Source organism: Triticum urartu, chromosome 2A (assembly GCF_056163025.1).
Source record: "Triticum urartu cultivar PI428250 chromosome 2A, HENAU_Tu73, whole genome shotgun sequence".
Classification (NCBI taxonomy): Eukaryota; Viridiplantae; Streptophyta; class Magnoliopsida; order Poales; family Poaceae; genus Triticum; species Triticum urartu.
The window spans coordinates 313,147,068-313,161,609 of NC_141874.1; positions in this window are offsets into that span (position 1 = coordinate 313,147,068).

The window sequence follows — 14,542 nt, forward strand, 5'->3', positions numbered from 1 at the left end:
AGTATCACTTCATCAAGAATTCATAAGAGTTGGTGCAATTCTCATGACATTCCTGACATCAAGAGGGCAATACTTCAAGGTAGAACAGAATCAAAAGCTGGATTGGTATTTTGACCAGCGGATTACAACTGCTTGACCCAATCCTAAATATGGATGGGGTTCTGGAGTTTGTTTCTCCTAGTCCTTCCGAATTAGAATGGCTTGACGGACCACAAGAGTAGTAGGCATCGATTAACGGATGCACGCATGCTCTTGACTATCAATTGATAGACGAGGGTCGGAAGACAACTAAATTGGGACAACTTAAAAGAACATATGATTTTTTGAGTTGTGGATGCATGGACTAGCATGTCGAACGAGTTCAACATATTTCTTCCGGATAACCCATGCAGAAGGGTAGAACTGGCAGAGTCACAATATAGAATCAAGAACTCATCAAGAGCTCTAGTCGTGATCTTTGGTTCATGAACTTCTGCCATATTGGTTCATGGTACTGGAAGAATGATATACCACGAACCTCGAGGTCTATCACAAGGTTTACTAATGTCCTAAGGAACTAGCAAACACTATCAACATGAAGAAAGTAGGGTGAATCTCGGGTTCGATAACCCAGGAATAGAATGCCTACTAACTAAATGGCATCACAGGATTCTTTCAAGAATAACGGCCAGAATCATCACACTGGGAACGCAAAACATGGTTCGATTACTAGGTGGCACTCTAAGACATCTAGGTTCATAATAATAATTCCAACATATATGTTGAGGCAATAGAATACCTCAACTCACAATTAGTGTGATTAACCTGGCCTAGAGGAACATCGAAACCAGAGGGAAAGGATTTTGCAAATGCATCAGATTCTTTGGAAACCTGGGACGACTCGGACAACATAACGGCTATAAATGCTCAAAAAGTTTTGAGACATCCTGCAAATTGGTGGCATAACCACTCAGAAGCACAATATCAAGGTTCCGAGACCAACTATGAACACACGGAAGTAGTAGGAACTGAACTGAGGCTTAAATCGGTCAATCCTATAAGTCTACATATTAGTAACACGTGATCCTGATAGATAGACGAGAAGCCTTGTTCTTAACCCCATTGAAAAGATAAGATGACTCGGATCAGAAGGTCATGAGGATAAGGAGTAAAAAGAGCCTTGCATTCCCTTCCACAATCAATTCCCTTATATAACTAAAGCATTTCTAGACTCAACTTCGACCAGTTTGGCTTGGTAATCCTACAGGCAGTCAGGCTCTGATACCAAAGCTGTCAGGACCTCGATTGCAAGTCACATCGATCTAGCCGGTAACACCTCATATCACTTTGCGGCCTTAAGCACGATATTTCCATGGGTGTCGCCTTACCATGGCCCAGGACCTCATATGGATGCTAGCGACATTATCATATACGTGAGCCAAAAGAGAGATCCGGCCACACTATTCGGGTTCCATCCGCAAGGAGATCCGGCCGGGGTGTCACTCACGGCCCCAAACGATGTGAGCAGGGTTCCCAAGCCCACCATCCGAGTGCCACTTGGTACACTGTGCCACTTTGCCTAGTCTGTCCCAAGCCCACCTGTACCGGGTGCCACTTGGTAGACTACTAACACTACGTACAAACACCAGAAACTAGTTGCAACTCCTGGACAGAGATCGAGTTGATTAATAAGTTGAGGGAGCTTGGAGCGCCCGGAGCCCAATGTGTGGTATTAACTGTTCATGGATCACAAACACAGAACTCAGTTCCTGAGGACGGCTGCAATGAGACAACCCCATGTACTCCTACATGGCCTCTCACCGCTACCTTTACCAAATCGTGTTCACACACTTAGCTCTCACACGGTAGGACATGTTCATCACCATTCTAATTCATCCCCGATGAATCAGACCTGACTCAACTCTAAGCAATAGCAGGCATGACAAACAAGCATGAATGAGTAGGCACACCAGGGCTCAAACAACTCCTACTCATGCTAGTGGGTTTCATCTATTTACTGTGGCAGTGACAGGTCATGCAAAGGTATGGGGTTCAACTACCGCAGCATGTAACAGTTGAATCGCTGTAGTCCTAATGCAGTAAAAGAGAGCAGGAGCGAGAGAGTGGGATTGTATCGGAATGAACAAGGGGGTTTTGCTTGCTTGGCACTTTTGAAGATAGTATAGCTCTTCATCGGTGTCATCAAATTCATCGCTGGATCAACGTCTACTGAGGGGGGACAAACACCGGCAAATGAGAAAGAACACAATCAACACATGGCGATATGCAACAATATGATGCATGCTATGACATGGCAATATGAATGTGTTTTGGGCTAATGCAATAGAAAGTCATTTCAAATTGAAGTGGAATTCAAAACTATATCAAATTCCAACTCCAAACCTATTATGAAATTTGCCCTAATCATGTTTCATCCTAAACAGTGAGGTTAACTTGCTCAAACATGCATGAAAATGGTACAGATGGATAGATTGGATTTTTCTGATAATTTTTCATATATAAATTATTTCATTTGGAGTTACGGTTTAATTTCTATGATTTTTCAAAGTTTGGAACATTTTCTGAAATTTCCAAATCATTTTTGAATTAGAAATATTCCAGAAAATGATTATTGCGTCAGCCTGATGTCACTGTGATGTCAGCGGTCAACAGGGCCGGTCCAGGTCAACCCGATGGTTGGGACCCACACGTCAGTGTCTTGGGGCTGGTTTGTGTGGATGACATGTGGGACCGGTCAGCGCTGACTTGGTCAAAGTCAAAGCTGACACGTGGGGTCCGCAAGATTGGCACTAATCTAAACAGGGAATTAAACTAACCTAAACATGCACAGGGGCCCACATGGCAGTGGTTCTGGGGGTGTTTAGCAGAGTCATGAGTGCTAACTAAACCGGGATTAGGCCGGCGGCTCGTCGCCGGCGAGGTTAGTGGCGGCGGAGCGCGTTGGGTTTCGCCCTCCGTCGACCAAATGGACGGCGGAGGGGCCCGGCATGGAGCTGATGCTCGTCCGTGTCCAAAGGAGCAGGCAGCAGCGGCTGGGGTGGTCCACAACGTTGGCTGCAACAACGACGGGCGGCGGCCGGAGTACGGGTTAGCACGGCGTAGCTCTACGCTTGGCTAGTGAGCGAGCTAGGCATCTGGGCGGACTCCTGGGAGCACAGAGAGCACGAGGACACGCTCAAAAGTGAGCGGAGACAGCTGTGGCCACGACGGCGAGATGGTCGGCGGCGGTGAGCTTCCGGCTCCAGTGAAACGGTGGCTGCACGGCGCAAACGATCTCAAGGAGAGGGGGTTCCGATGCGGGAGCTCACGATGGTTGGAGAGGCGTCGATGTGGGCTCGGGGAAGGCTCGGAGCAGAAGGCATGGCACTGGTGATCCTGGCATCCCGAGGTTGAAGACGACAGTGGTGAGGGTGTTGCAGTGCTTCCCAGCTCACGTGGCTCGGTGGGGTATACGGGGACAGCGTGGCGGAGCTCCCGAGCACGTTGGATGGGCGAGGGAGGGCCGGTGGCCGTGGCAACAGCGAGCGGCGGCGACGGGCATGCTCGGCCATGGGGGGGAAAGCAAAGGAGCATGGGGGAGGGGGGTCCAGAGAGCGAGGGAGAAGTGCGAGGGGGGTCGGGGAGGTGGCGTGGCACTCGTGGAGGCGTCCAGGCCCTCGGCGGCAAGCAGGAGCTGGCGAGGTGCGTGCCAGCGTGCCGTAGTCACGCGCTCCTGTCCTCCTGGCGGGAGGTAGCAGGTGACTGGCAGAGGCCAGTGGGCTGGGCCTACCTGCTGGGTTGCTGCTACAGGTAGGTGGCCCAGGTTAGTTCCCTCTCCATCTTCTCTTTTTGTTTTCTATTTTTGCAATTTGTTTTTGATTTGGGAAAAACACCAAATCATTTCTATAAATCCTGAAATTAATTATGGGCAATAACTGAATTATCTCAGAGGCCCTTAGCTATTTCCAGAATTGTTGGAGCATTTAATAATATTAATAGAAATTAAATGCCCCAATTCAAATATTTAATGACTTAAATTCAATGCCCAACTTGTTCCTTAAAAATGCTCATTATTTTTGGTATGGATGAAAACCATTGTCAAAAATAACAAACATCAAATAAGAGCATTTTGGGTTCTGGAATGGAATTTATTTAAGCTGGACCTATTTGGATTTCAAAGTGCTAGGGTTTTATCACCCCCAATTCAACTTTTAAATAAAATTTAAACATGATGCACACATGAAGCTAGCCTAGTGCAAAACCAGAAGCTAGGGATGTGACATTTGCCCTCTCTGCTTGACCATTAGATTGGGGGTGAGCTACCGATGCTAGATCGAGCCAGATGTGCTCATGTTGACAAAATTCTTCCATCTCCCCCTTTGACAAGTTAGTACCATTATTTGTTATAATGCTGTGTGGAAAGCCAAACCGGAATATCACCTTCTTGATGAATTGAACTGCCGTGGCTGCATCACACTTGCTGATTGGCTCTGCCTCCACCCATTTGGTGAATTTATCAACTGCTACTAACAGGTGGGTCTTTTTGTCCTTAGAGCGCTTAAAGGGTCCAACCATATCAAGCCCCCAAGTTGCAAACGGCCACGTAATTGGAATCATCCGCAACTCTTGAGCTGGAACATGCGCACGGCGGGCGAATTTTTGACACCCATCACATCTCTTGACTAAATCTTCTGCATCAGCATGCGTCGTCAACCAGTTAAAACCGTGGCGAAAAGCTTTAGCAACCAAAGACTTTGAACCGGCGTGGTGACCGCAATCCCCTTCATGGATTCCTCGCAAAATCGCACAACCTTCTTGAGGAGAAACACAACGCTGAGTTTCTCCTGAAACCTTGTAGCGATGTAACTCCCCGTTGAGTATGGTCATGGACTTGGAACGCCGGATTATCTGTCGGGCCAACATTTCGTCGTCTGGTAACTCGCCCGATTCATGTAAGCCAGATATGGGATTGTCCAATCCGGTATGGCATGCAGAGTTGCCACCAACTAAGCCTCCGGATCAGGAACAGCCAAATCTTCTTCGGATGGCATCTTGACTGACGGATTATGCAACACATCAAGAAAGATATTGGGCGGGACTGGTTTACGCTGGGAACCAAGATGACTTAAAGCGTCCCCCGCTTCATTCTTCTGCCGGTCTATATGGTCCACCTAATAACCCTTAAAGTGACCAGCCATTGTGTCCACCTCCCGCCGATATGCAGCCATGAGTGAGTCCATAGAATCCCAAGTGCCAGACACCTGCTGAGCCACTAGATCTGAATCGCCGAAGCACTTAACCTGGCTCAAATTCATCTCCTTAGCCATCCGAAGACCGTGGAGCAAAGCCTCATACTCAGCTGCATTGTTAGTGCAAGGGAACATTAAACGGAGGACGTAACAAAACTTGTCACCTCGTGGGGAAGTTAGTATGACTCCAGCACCCGGGCCCTCCAACTGTCTAGACCCATCAAAATGAATTGTCCAATATGTCTTATCTGGTTTCTCTTTAGGTACCCGTAACTCCGTCCAATCATTGATGAAGTCCACGAGTGCCTGGGATTTGATCGCTGTGCGGGGTATATATTTGAGCCCGTGAGGTCCAAGTTCAATAGCCCACTTGGTAATCCGGCCAGTTGCTTCTCTATTTTGAATGGTGTCGCCCAGCGGAGCTAAACTGACCACTGTGATGGGATGGCCCTGAAAATAATGTTTAAGCTTCCGGCTTGCCATAACCACTCCATACACCAACTTCTGCCAATGCGGATACCTCTGCTTTGACTCAATGAGCATCTCGCTGATATAATAAACCGGCCGTTGAACTGGATATTCCTTGCCAAGCTTCTTGCGCTCTACCACAATGGCTACGCTAACAGCCCGGGCATTAGCAGCCACATATAATAATAATGGCTCTTTATCGATCGGCGCTGCAAGCATGGGCGGTTCAGCTAGCTGCCTCTTCAGATCCTCGAACGCTTTATCAGCTGCCTCACTCCAGACAAAGCTATCTGTTTTCTTGAGCATCTGATATAAGGGGATGGCCTTCTCTCCAAGGCGACTGATAAACCGGCTCAAGGCTGTAATCTGGCCGGCCAGACGTTGAACATCATTGATACACGCCGGTTTAGCCAAGGATGTAATTGCTGCAATTTTTTCCGGATTAGCCTCAATGCCTTTGTTTGACACCAAAAAACCTAAGAGCTTGCCTGCCGGGACACCAAAAACACATTTCTCTAGATTGAGCATCATCTTGTAAATCCGAAGAATGTCAAAGGTTTCTATTAAATCCTCTATCAACGTTTCCTCCTTTCTGGACTTTACCACAATATCATCCACATATGCATGAACATTGCGCCCAATTTGTTTATGAAGGCAATTCTGAACACATCGCTGGTAAGTTGCCTGGGCACTCTTGAGTCCAAAAGGCATGGAATCATAGCAGAAGGCTCCAAAGGGAGTTATGAAAGTTGTCTTCTCCTGGTCCTTAACCGCCATTTTGATCTGATGATAACCAGAGTAAGCATCCAGAAAACACAAACGGTCACAACCCGCCGTAGCATCAATTATCTGATCAATGCAAGGGAGAGCAAAGAGGTATCCAGGGCAAGCCTTGTTTAAATCTGTGTAATCCACACACATGCGCCAAGTGCCGTTCTTCTTAAGAACCAACACCGGGTTAGCCAACCACTCTAGATGAAAAACCTCTACAATAAACCCTACGGCCAACAGACGGGCTACCTCTTCACCGATAGCCTTACGTCTTTCTTCATTGAAGCGGCGGAGGAACTGCCGGACTGGTTTAAACTTAGGATCAATTTTGAGTGTGTGCTCAGCGAGTTCCCTCGATACACCTGGCATGTCAGAAGGTTTCCATGCAAAGATGTCCCGATTCTCACGGATGAACTCGAAGAGCGCACTTTCCTATTTGGGATCCAGGTTAGCGCTGATGCTAAACTATTTGGATGAATCACCAGGAACAAAGTCAACCATCTTAGTATCTGTAGCCGATTTGAACTTCAACGCCGGATCATGTTCTGTAGTCAACTTTTTCAAAGAGGTCATGTCTGCCGGATCAACTTGCTCCTTATAGAATTTCAACTCTTCCATGGCACAAACCGACTCAGCATAAGCCGCATCACCTTCCTCACACTCCAAAGCAACCTTTCCATGTACTGTGATAGTCCCCTTATGACCGGGCATTTTAAGCTGTAGATAAACATAACACGGCCTCGCCATGAATTTAGCATAAGCCGGCCGCCCAAACAAGGCATGGTACGCACTTTTGATCTTTACAACATCAAATGTCAATGTTTCTGACCATGAATCATAGTCATCTCCAAAAGCTACCTCGAAGGCTATCTTGCCAACAGGATATGCAGACTTACCAGGCACCACACCATGAAAGACCGTATTTGATGGTTTAAGATTCTTTTCTGTCAACCCCATACGGCGGAATGTATCATAATATAAAATGTTGATACTACTTCCCCCATCCATCAGTACTTTGGTAAACTTGTATCCCCCAACTTGAGGGGCTACCACCAGGGCCAAGTGACCTAGATTATCAACCCGAGGTGGGTGATCCTCTCTACTCCACAAAATAGGTTGCTCAGGCCAGCGTAAATACTGAGGTATTGTCGGTTCAACAGAGTTTACTACCCTTTTGTGCAGCTTCTGATCACGTTTACACAAACTAGTAGTGAAGACATGATATTGCCTGCTGTTTAGCTGTTTGGGATTGCTCTGATAACCCGACTGCTGCTGCTGCTGATTCACTTGATGGTTGTAACCTCCCTGGTTGCCTTGGTGCCCTTGATTGACGTGTCCGGTTTGGTTGCCTTGAAACCATAAACCGGAACCACCACCTCCGTAGCCCGGCCCATGGAAACCTCCTCCTCAACCGCCGGGCGGGTTGTTATCATACTGGAACATATTGGAATTCTTGAAATCCCACATGATATAACAGTCCTTCCAAAGTTGTGATGCCGGCTTCTCCTTTGATCCATGCTTTGGACAGGGCTGAATTTAATAGGCGCTCCAAATTGGGGCCTGAACCTCCGCCCCTCTGGGGCTGCTTGCCCTTACGGTGCTGGCCATTCTCCTATGTGTTGGTGTTAGCAACAAAGTCCAAGCTGCTGTTGGCCTTGCACTTACTGCCGTTTCCATGGCCTGCCGGATTATGCTGCTGACCCTTGGCATTGCCGTTCTTCTTACCTTTCCCTGGTTAATCCTCCTCTGAGTCCGGGTCCTTGGTATTATCTGAATCGGCATATTTAACCAAACCGGCCATGAGCGTTGACATATCATTGCAGTGACATTTGAGTCTTCCCAACTTCTGTTTGAGTGGTAAGAAACGGCAATTGCCCTCTAATGTTAATGCTGCAGTGTCTGCATTGATACGATATGATGAATGTAAAATCGGTGAGACCCATTTGACCCAATGGGTCATGGACTCCCCTTCCTCTTGGACACAAGCAGCCAGATCCATGATTGACATCGGCTGCTTACAAGTATCTTTGAAGTTCTGGATAAACCGGTGCTTTAACTCAGCCCATGATCCGACAGAATTGGTTGGTAAGCTCTTCAACCAAGTGCGAGCTGTTCCTTCCAACATCATGGTGAAATATTTAGCACACACTGCCTCATCCACATCTAACATCTCCATTGCCATCTCATAGCTCTCCACCCATGACTCTGGTTGCAAATCGGCGGTGTAATTTGGTACCTTACGAGGTCCCTTGAAATCCTTGGGCAGTCTCACATTACGCAAAGCGGGGGTAAGACACGGCACCCCTAAGGAACTGAATACCACACCTGGCTCCACTGAGGCCGTAGGGTGAACCGGAGTATGTTGTCATGCTCCGTGTCGAGCTGCCAACTCGGCCTCCCGACGTGCACGGCCATGGTCCACAACATCCTGCGCATTAGCGCCTCCCCCTACCGGGTTGTTTCCTCGTCGTGAATTTCAGCGACGTGCACTACTGGACACGGCCGGTTCATCCTCCACGTGTCTGCTATAGCTCCGGCTTGGACGGGGATTGGAATGAATCCTCTCACGACTGTGTGAATACGCCTGCTATTGATTTAGTGCTGTTTGAAGGAGATCCCTGGCCTGACGTGCTTCCACTGCAACTGGTGACTCGCCGTCGGTTGGGAGGGCCGCTAGGCGTGAAGCAGCGGCCACAATGTTGTCCAACGGGTTGGAATAATTCCCAGGAGGTGTTGGTACATACTGTGGCACAACGTTGTTCTGGCGAGGCGGGTCCATCGTGTGCGGTTGAACCGGCGCCCCTGTTCCCGGCGCCTCCGCCCGGTTTAGTATGGGTTGGTTACCAGCTCCTGCTCCTGGTGTGTTGAAGAGATTCTGCGGCTCATAAACCGACGGGAGACGCGATCGGTACCTTCTTCTCATGACTTCCTCTGAAGCATTCTGATCCAGCCTAATCCGGTAGGCATGTGCTTCCAATTCAGACCGCTCTGTAGCCATCCTAGCATTCTCTGTCGCCAGGTCCGCTTTAGCCTGGGCTATCTGATCTGTCACTTTTGCAATCTCCGCATTGTGCTGATCCCTGGCTGCTGCATCCACCTCTGCGGCCATCAACGTTGCCAAAGCGTCGAACAAATCTGACAGGACTTGGGCTGGAGGCGGCGCTCAGCTTCCTGCCCCTGCTGGTGTGGCCGTTGTTGAACCGCAGAGCATTGCTGCGGCGGTAGATGAATGAGGCGCTGATTGTGTGCCGACCATGAAGATGGCGGCCCGGTTTGGCAGATCAGGGGAATCCGGAATACTGTTGCCCTCAGATCCTCCATCAATCCGGCCGTCCTACAACTGGTAAGGTGATTCGGTCTCTCCAGAAGACTCGTCATCAGAACAGATCACGGTCTCTCCATCGGACACCGGCCCGTCCTCGTACCTCGATCCATGGATGACACCCACGAAAACATGCCTTGCCTCGGGCTGAACCGGCGAAGAACTTGCACGCCGAGCCGTTTCGATGATGTCGGTGCAGATGTCCGGCTCAGGGACCGGTTCGTCGATCTTGCCAATGAAGACGTGAATCCCACCAAAGGGGACCCGGTACACCTATTCGATTGAATCGGCCTCGGGACCCCATCCTGCGTTGTCGATGTAGAGCTTGCCGCGACGACTCTTTGTCATTCGGCCCACAGCGTATCCCTTAAGTCCATTGAAGCTGCCCTTTAAGAACTCAAAACCATCATGCGATAGCCCCACGGTGGGCGCCAACTGTCGTGGGTTTGTCACGGTAGATGTCCTTGTGAAGGGACTTAGTCGTGGAGCCATCGCTATGGGTTAGCCTAAAGGGGTTAAACCGGACAAGGGGACACGGGGAGTTTTATACTATTTCGGCCCCTTCGAGGAAGGTAAAAGCCTACGTCTAGTTGTGATTGGTATTGCTAGGGTTTCGAAGGTCAGGGAGCGAATCCGCTTTGTCTGGCTCTCGAGTTGTTGTCTGTCCCTAAACCGCGGCCGGGTCGTCCCTTTATATACATAGGTTGACGCCCGCCAGGCTACAGAGTCCCAAAGCCGGATCATAAACATATCCGGTTCGATCTCTATTCTTCCTATCTTATAATACAAGTTTCATGACTAGGTCGGTTTACATTTACAGGCCTTAACCCGCCTTTGGGCCTTGGGCCTTTCGAGAAGCGCCATCATCCTTGCATCTTCCTGGGCTTTTAATCTTCAAAGAGTCAACCCGGCTACATAAGGCCGGTTTACCTCCAGTAATACATCATCCCGCAACTAACTCATTAGTTGCATTGCTTGCAAGGCTTAAAGTGATGTGCATTACCGAGAGGGCCCATAGATACCTCTCCGACAATCGGAGTGACAAATCCTAACCTTGATCTATGCCAACTCAACAAGTACCATCAGAGACACCTGTAGAGCACCTTTATAATCACCCAGTTACATTGTGACATTTGGTAGCACACAAAGTGTTCCTCTGGTATTCGGGAGTTGCATAATCTCATAGTCATAGGAACATGTATAAGTCATGAAGAAAGCAATAGCAACAAACTGAACGATCATCGTGCTAAGCTAACGCATGGGTCAAGTCAATCACATCATTCTCTAATGATGTGATCCCGTTAATCAAATGACAACTCATGTCTATGGTTAGGAAACAAAACCATCATTGATTCAACGAGCTTGTTAAGTAGAGGCATACTAGTGACAATCTGTTTGTCTATGTATTCACACGTGTATTAAGTTTCCGGTTAATACAATTCTAGCATGAATAATAAAAATTTATCATGATATAAGGAAATATAAATAAAAACTCCTTGTCATGTCCCCGATCTCATCCTGGACTCTGAACTATCTTCGGTACATCAAAACACATAAACTCATATTACCGACCATCACCAAACGTTAAGCGTGCGGACCCTATGGGTTCGAGAACTATGTAGACATGACCGAGGCTCATCTCCGGTCAATAACCAATAGCGGAACCTGGATGCTCATATTGGCTCCTACATATTCTACGAAGATCTTTATCGGTCAAACCGCATAACAGCATACGTTGTTCCCTTTGTTATCGGTTTGTTACTTACCCGAGATTCCATCGTCGGTATCTCAATACCTAGTTCAAACTCGTTACCAGCAAGTCTCTTTACTCGTTCCGTAATACATCATCCCGCAACTAACTCATTAGTTTCATTGCTTGCAAGGCTTAAAGTGATGTGCATTACCGAGAGGGCCCAGAGATACCTCTCCGGCAATCGGAGTGAAAAATCGTAATCTTGATCAATGCCAACTCAACAAGTACCATCGGAGACACTTGTAGAGCACCTTTGTAATCACCCAGTTACGTTGTGACGTTTGGTAGCACACAAAGTGTTCCTCCGGTATTCGGGAGTTGCATAATCTCATAGTCATAGGAACATGTGTAAGTCATGAAGAAAGCAATAACAACAAACTAAACGATCATCGTGCTAAGCTAATGCATGGGTCAAGTCAATCACATCATTCTCTAATGATGTGATCCCGTTAATCAAATGACAACTCATGTCTATGGTTAGGAAATATAACCATCATTGATTCAACGAGCTAGACAAGTAGAAGCATACTAGTGACAAATTTGTTTGTCTATGTATTCACACATGTATTAAGTTTCAGGTTAATACAATTCTAGCATGAATAATAAACATTTATCAAGATATAAGGAAATATAAATAACAACTTTATTATTGTCTCTAGGGCATATTTCCTTTCGCAACATCCACGTCTATGTGGATGACATCATGGTGAAGACCAAGCAGCACCTCATGCTCCTCAATGATCTGAAGGAAACCTTCGCCAACCTGCGCGAATACAAGGTCAAGCTCAACCCGGATAAGTGCGTTTTCGGCATCCTGGCCGGAAAGCTACTCGGCTTCCTCGTCTTGGAGCGCGGCATTGAGGCAAACCCAGAGAAGATCAAGGCCATCAAGTGCATGCGCAAGCCGGCTCGGCTGCGAGATGTCCAGAAGTTCACCGGCTGATTAGCCTTGGTCAGCCGGTTTCTCAGTCGGCTGGGCGAGAGGGCATTGCCCTTGTACCAGCTAATGAAGAAGACGACGATGTTACAATGGAGCGACCAGGCGGACAAGGCCTTCCGGGACCTCAAGCACATGCTCTCCAGCGCACCCGTCCTAGACGCACCAACCTAGAAGGAGCCGCTGTTGCTCTACATCGCCGCAACCTCGCGGTCGGTCAGCACGGTGATGGTGGTCGAGCGACCAGAGAAGGAGAAGATCTAAGCCGTCCAGCGTCCCTTCTAGTACCTAAGCGAGGTGCTCTCCGCCTCCAAACAAAACTACCCGCACTACCAGAAGATGTGTTACGGCGTGTACTTCACCGCCAAGAAGTTGAAGAAGTACTTTCAAGCGCACGTCGTCACCATGGTCAGCACGACCCCCCTAGGCGAATTCATCGGGTGCCAGGATGCCTCTAGCCGGTTCGCCAAGTGGGCGCTCGAGCTAGCCGCTCACACCATCCTCTACGAGCCCTGCACCACAATCAAGTCCCAAGCACTGGCCGACTTCCTCGTCGACGGGACCGACACCCAGTACATGCCGCCGCCGGACTCAACGCACTGGCGCATGCGCTTCGACAGCTCGAAGATGCGTCTCGGCCTAGGGGCCAGCATCGTGTTGTCCTACCCAAAGGGAGACCGCCTCAAATACGCGCTCCAGATCCACTTCACCGCCTCCAACAACGTTTCCTGGTACAAAGTGCTTGTGCATGGCCTCCGGCTCGCTAAGGAACTCGGCAAACAGCGCATCCTATGCTGTAGCGACTCGGATCTGGTGGTGCAACAATGCTCCGGAGAATGGGACGCCCGCGACCCCAACATGGCGAGCTACCACTTCCTCGTCCAGAAGCTGTCCGAGTCCTTCGCGGGATGCGAGTTACTCCACGTCCCGCGTGCAGAAAACGAGGCGGCCAACACGCTCGCCAAGATCGCCTCGTCTCGGCAATCCATCCCATCCGGCGTCTCCCTAGAGAACCTGTGCAAGACGTCCCTCAAGCCGTCTCCGGACTCGGAGTCCATCTACGTCCCAGACGCCCCGGCGGCGCCTCAACCCGACCCGAGGACTGCTGAACGCTGCCCAGGGTGTAACACCCCGGATGTAACTTTCGATATTTGTAACTCCAACTCTTGCCATTTTCGGCTATGTGATATGATATTTCCTCTATGGTTAGGTTTTGTCTTCATTTTGCATTTTGGTCATGTCATGCATTTCGTATCATGTGCATCACATTTGCATTAATGTTCGTCTCATGCATCCAGTCCTTTTCCTCGTAGTCCGTTTCGCGATCCGATGCTCTCTCGTGCCCCTGTTGCACCCTTCTAACCTCGTTTCGTGAGCGGGAGAAAAACGTTCTCAGAATGGTTCAAGATTTGCCAAGTGGCCTTGGTACATCACCGGTAGACCGCCTGTCAAATTTTGTTCCATTTGGAGGTCCTATCATGCCCCAACGGTTAACTGGGTAACCACAAAAGCCTCTTTAGTGTTGCATCCCAACACCCCTCCAAAACAGCCCACTAACTCATCTAACCCCTCTCCATGGTCTCCGTCGTTGGATCACGATCGTGTGGGCGAAAACCGCACCTCATTTGGACACTCCTAGCTCACTCTACCTATAAATATGTGATCCCCTTCCAAATTTTGGGTCCAAACCCTAGATCCCAGCTGCTCCGCGCCAACGGACATGTCCGTCCGTCGTCGGACGCGTCCACCGCCGGCCAGCCACATCTCTCCGGCCAATCCTGTTGCGCCACGTCATCGAGCCACCACCCGCAACTAACCGCAGCGTGCCACCTGTCCATCTGCGGCCGTCCCCGCACCGCCGGCCCACGAAGCCCATCCGGGGCCCACGCGAGCCCGACCGCGCCGCCGTTGCCCTATCACCGCTGCCCGCGCCCGCGCGCCTCCCCACCGACCGTGCCGCCGCACCCTGCTCTGGCGCCGCCTCGCTGCGCTGATGCACCACCGAGTCGCTGCCCCGCCGCTCGCGCCTCCAGCCGCCGCGCTGCGCGCCACCAGCGCCTGCG